This window comes from Hibiscus syriacus, unplaced genomic scaffold (genome assembly GCF_006381635.1).
Source record: "Hibiscus syriacus cultivar Baekdansim isolate YM2019G1 unplaced genomic scaffold, ASM638163v2 tig00113548_pilon, whole genome shotgun sequence".
Classification (NCBI taxonomy): domain Eukaryota; kingdom Viridiplantae; phylum Streptophyta; class Magnoliopsida; order Malvales; family Malvaceae; genus Hibiscus; species Hibiscus syriacus.
Genome location: NW_024063465.1, coordinates 586,079 through 591,828, shown reverse-complemented (window position 1 = coordinate 591,828; position 5,750 = coordinate 586,079). Strand labels below are relative to the sequence as shown.

The window sequence follows — 5,750 nt, the reverse complement described above, 5'->3', positions numbered from 1 at the left end:
GGCATCCCATTGGGTCACTCTCACCCTAATAAATTCGACATCGACTAAAACTGAATCAGTTAATCGACTGGATCAAATTTTAGTTTAACAAAAATTTCTTAGTTAAAATAAAATCAAATTGATCCAAATAAAATGATCCGACCCGAACCATCCGATCAAGTCCATCAAATAAATAGTACAAGGGAGATAAAAATGAAATAGGTGATTGATTGTGTTCTGCAAGTAGCCAAACAGAATCCAACGTGTGGAGATAGGGGATGTTTGTTTGTAAAGCTTGAAATACAACACAAAAGGGTTCTCCTTTTGCCAGCTTATCACAATCCCACTCCATTTATTCCATATCATCAACCCTAAAGCTTACACATAATAAGTGAGGCCGATAAACGTATCCGTTTATCGTATCCGTATATATTACTGTCCTCCGATTATTAAGTCCGTCGACTATTAAGAATTATAAAATAGTTCTCCGACTATAGAGTGTTGTTTTATTGAGTCCCCAAACAATCTATCATGTACCAAAGTCATATTTTTTAAAAAAAAAATTTACAATATTCTGAGTTGAATACTAACCTACTGATTGTGATGTAATAAAATCTGATTTCAAAATCTCAAATGACTACCATATCTAAGCCATCAAGATAACGTCCATCTTAGACAACCGCCAATCTTTTAACGAAAAATGGCGAGTTCGGAACATAATAAATAGTAAGTGATAATTTTGTACTTTTTAATAGTCGATGAACTTGACAAAGTAACATTCTATAGTCGAAGGACTATCTTATAACTTTTAAAAGTCCATAGACTTAATGAAGCAATACCCTATAATCGAGGTACTATTTGTATATTTTACCTTATTTTATATATATGCGCATGAATATATCTTAATGTGTTTAATTTAACTTTTATAACCTAAGCACATATTTATTTGTCTGTTAGGTGCTTCACATATCACGTATGAATGTTCATATATATATATATATATATGGATAAAGGTTTACACGTTAGCAAGTAAATTTTTCTTAGATTTATAAATTATATATTTAAATAATGAAATTCACGATTTTATTTCCATTTAAGAAACATGCCCTAATTTGGTAATGATAAAATAATAATAGAAAGATGAGTCATTGTTGAATTGGCCTATTAAAATATTTATAAAGAATGGGTGAAATAGTAATTATAATATATATTATAAAAATATAAAATAGTTGTCTTGCTTTGGTTAAATATCAAAATATATATCCTTAAAAGTTTTAAAATAGGAAAGGGTTAATTTCACAAAATGTTTTAATCTATTATTTATATATAAAACTAAGCATAAAATTTTAAAATATTTTAATTGAGTCCTCAATTATTTGCTCTGTATATTTTTAGTAGATATTTAATATACAATATCTAAATTGTTCATGCAATAGGTGCACGTACATTTATAATTTAACTTGTTTATTTTAAATATATTTCATATTATGCTTAAGATATCATGTAACGCTCGAACTAATAATAATAAACAGATCTAATTGATACGATAGTCGGATAGTGTTACGTTGAGAATCCATAAAACATTTATAAGTTTGAGAACCGTTTAAAGCCCGAATCATAATTTGAGGACATACGCTACCAATAAAGTTTCGGGATGTTCGGATCGAGTTTGAGTTTGGGGTGAAAAAATCCAACCCGAAAAATTATAATTATACCTTATATATTTAGAGATAATTACAATGAGACCCACTATATATCATTCTTTTCAATTAAATCCTTATTTCTTATTGAATAAAAGTAACTTATTTCTTATTGAATAAAAGTAATATTTTTTTATAAATATATAATTTCGAGTCAAGTTAGGTTCATGTTTCATATCAAAAGGGCGAGTTGAGTGGAGAGTTTATAATTTTCAGGTCGAGTGGAGGTGTGTAATTTTTGAGTTGACTGGAAACCCTACCTAACCCGACCCATGTCATCCCTAGACGTAACTACTCAAACCTGAGACCTCTAGAAAGAAAAACATTCTCTTATACTGCTAAGATCGCTTAATAAATTTAAAAAATGCAAAATTAAATCATTAATAAAAATAGAAAAACACAAATTGTATAAAATTTAAAATTTTTAAGAATATGATAGTGCCCGAACATCCTCTAGATCCATTCCCAATTAGGGATGAGCATTTAAATCCGACCCGATCGGGTCAGATTTTTTTTTTAAAAAAATCGGGTTCGGGTTTAGAGTGAAAAAAATCCAACCCGACCCGAAAAAAATATAATTTTACCCTATATATTTAGAGATAATTACAATAATACCCCTCTATATATATATATTTTTCAATTAAGTCACTGTTTTTATTGAATAAAAATAAATTTTTTTATTATTTCGAGTCGGGTCTGGTCAGATTTCTATGTCATATATTTCAGTCGGTGAAAACTTGTTTTGGTCGGGTCGGGTCTCGAGTGGAGACTCTCTTGCTCTCAGGTCGGGTCGGGTGGATCAAAAATCCGACCCAACCCGACCCATGCCCATCCCTATTCCCGATGGTTCACTTGGAGACAAAATAAAAAGATAAATAAATGATAAATAAAAGTAGTTGTTATGCGGCTCCAAAACTCTTCGTCCAATTCAAGAGCCAGCCATCACCCACCCAACAAAATACACACACAAATCCCCTCACAAACCAAAACTCTGAATCCCAGAAGCCTTATTATATAACAAACTCAGTACTCTCCCTTTTTCTCTGTTTGTTTTTCTCGAGTGCTGAAACAACAACAACCATCCATTTCTCTACGTCTTTTCATACGTATAACCCCATCATCATCAATGGATTGTTGGTCTCCTTCTTTAACCGTGGATGAGGAGTTCAAGAAGCTCGTCATTCGTATGAACCCCCCGAGGTATAATTCTTCGTTTGAAACCGTTTTGTTTGTTTTTTGGGGGTCTTGGGGGTTGGTTTTTCATGTTTAATTGGCCTGATAATGGTGAAAGTTTCAAGAATTTTATATGTTGTTGTTGGTTTTTTGCAGGGTTACGGTTGATAATGCCGCGAGCAGGAAAGCAACTTTAATCAAGGTTGAAGAACGGTTGGGGTTTGTTGAGATTGTTTGTTGCTTTTTCAGGGGCGATTTTGTTGAGGATTTTCGGATTTTTTTTGCAGGTTGATAGTGCTAACAAGAGAGGGAGTCTTTTGGAGGTGGTTCAAGTGTTAACCGACTTGGATCTTATGATTCGACGAGCTTACATTTCTTCAGATGGAGAGTGGTTCATGGATGGTATCTGCCTCTTGATTTTTGGACTCTGTTTGGTGGAAATTTGTTGTTGATTCCATGGATTTTTTGTTCTGATTTGGGTTTTCTTTTCTTCTTAAAATGGTTTGCTTGCTTGCTTGCTTGCAGTGTTCCATGTCACCGATCAACAGGGCAACAAGCTATCTGAAGTTGATGTTGCAGAGAAAATTCAGCAGGTAAATCTGGAGAGAAAAAAACCCAGATTTTTATCTTGTAAAAATTCATCAAATTATGGATACCTGCTCGAATTTGAGACGTGAGGTACTCGAATTCGAATGAGAGTGTCGGATATGTACATATCCGACACATATCGCCTTATTCTCATGTCAAACATGAATACTTAAAGAAAAATGTAGAGCTCGAACAACATAGTTACAATAAGGCTGCAAAAAACCACTCTCAATTAGCCTTATTGCAGCCTTTTTATGTTCCATTCGAATGTTGAATGCTTCTATCGAGTTCGAACTGAGCCGAACCAAGTCTTTTACCATATTCATAATCCTGTACTTTGTGTATCAACAAATAGATACAATGTTGTTGGACAAAATAGAGGCAAAGTTTTCTGTATGTCTGTACTATGATGGTTTAGCTACATGTTATGAGCGAGTCACGTGAGTTGCATAAAATTTGATGATCAATTCGACATGTTTTCAGCAACTGGGACCGAGAGCGTACAGCTTCCGGTCCTTGGCAAGATCTGTGGGTGTTCAAGCCGCCTCAAAACAGACGATTATTGAATTGACCGGGAGAGACCGCCCGGGCTTGCTCTCGGAGATTTTTGCTGTTCTGACCGACCTTAAGTGTAACATTGTAGCTGCTGAAGTATGGACCCATAATTCAAGAATGGCATCAGTTGTATATATTGCCGATGAGACGAATGGATTGTCGATCGATGATCCCGAAAGACTGACGAAGATCAAGCAGCTTCTCCTCTATGTCCTCAAAGGGGATAGAGATAAGAGGAGTGCTAACACCGCTGTTTCTGTGGGCTCGATGCATAAGGAAAGGAGGCTGCATCAGATGATGTATGCTGACCGTGACTATGATATGGACGATGCTAAAACCGGATCAACTGGTGAACGGAGTAAACCACTAGTAACTGTGGAAAATTGTGAGCCTAAAGGTTACACCGTCGTGAACTTGCGGTGCCCTGATCGGCCTAAGCTACTCTTTGATACGGTTTGCACATTAACAGATATGCAGTATGTCGTATACCATGCGACTATCATAGCAGAAGGACCAGAGGCTTATCAGGTTTTCCCTCGTTATGTTTTATGTTAATTCATTAGCTTAGCAATTCCTATATGTTCGTAGATTATAATCGATTTCATTCATCGACAGGAATACTATATCAGGCACATGGACGGTTGTCCTATTAGTTCCGAAGCCGAGAGACAGAGGGTAATTCATTGTTTGGAGGCTGCTATTAAGAGGCGAGCTTCCGAGGTATGGCGACAGGGAAATCTCAATAACATTCCTAGTTTTTTTATTCATTTTGCTAGCTTGTATTGATATCAGTTTATTGTTTGTGATGTGCAGGGCATAAGATTGGCACTTTGTGGCGACGACCGTGTTGGCCTTCTATCGGACGTGACTCGAATATTTAGAGAAAACGGACTTTCCGTCACACGAGCGGAGGTCACAACAAGGGGCTCACAAGCCGTAAACACATTTTATGTGACCGATGCATCTGGAAATCCAGTGAAAAGTGAAACGATCGAAGCGGTTCGGAAAGAGATTGGCCTCACCATACTTCACGTGAAGGACGAAGCGGACTCGAAATCTTCTCCGCCGCAAGAGAGTAGGATATTCTCATTGAGAACTCTGTTTCGGAGAAACTTCTTTACGACCTGGGGCTGCTAAAGTTGTGTTCCTGATGCATCCGGCTCGGATTAATCGTTAGGTTTATGCCGCAGAAAACCAAATTTCAAAGTATATCGTTGAATCTGGTGTTTAGACATAGCCATTTTAGCTTGTAAAGCTTCCATGTAAATATGTTTCCCCTCATGTTCTTTAAGAGTACTGTAAATACATTTGTTTTAGCCATTGCCAACAAATTAACCGTGTTAGCTTATGATTGAAATGTGTCTAAGGTGACCTTGGATTGATTCTGAAGGGACACAGACAATGATTGCTCGACTCGGTTGTCCTGACCGAATAATATTGTCTATAAATAAAAAGTACGTCTTGCTCAATAACATCTCGAAAATATTACGTCATAATTAGAGCGACCAACTTAATTTTATCCGACTAATATCACTTTTGATTTTGTTCATTAGTTACTCCGACAAAAATATTCTGTCATGGTTAGATAGGTCAACTTAAATCTCGTACGAGCTTTTGAGTGGTTCATTCATATAACGTAGACATCATGGCCCAAACGTGTGCGAGTACATAGACTTATCATTAAACAAAGTATAATTTAAGTATTAAAACGGATCAAAACGATAGTTTAAGTGTTAAATACGTAATTCACCTAAA

At 35.7% G+C, this 5,750-nt stretch overlaps 1 pseudogene; it reads left to right on the top strand.

The window, feature by feature from the left end:
• Window positions 1–2,663: 2,663 nt before the first annotated feature.
• On the top strand, window positions 2,664–5,349 carry LOC120186445 (annotated as a pseudogene).
• Window positions 5,350–5,750: the final 401 nt, after the last annotated feature.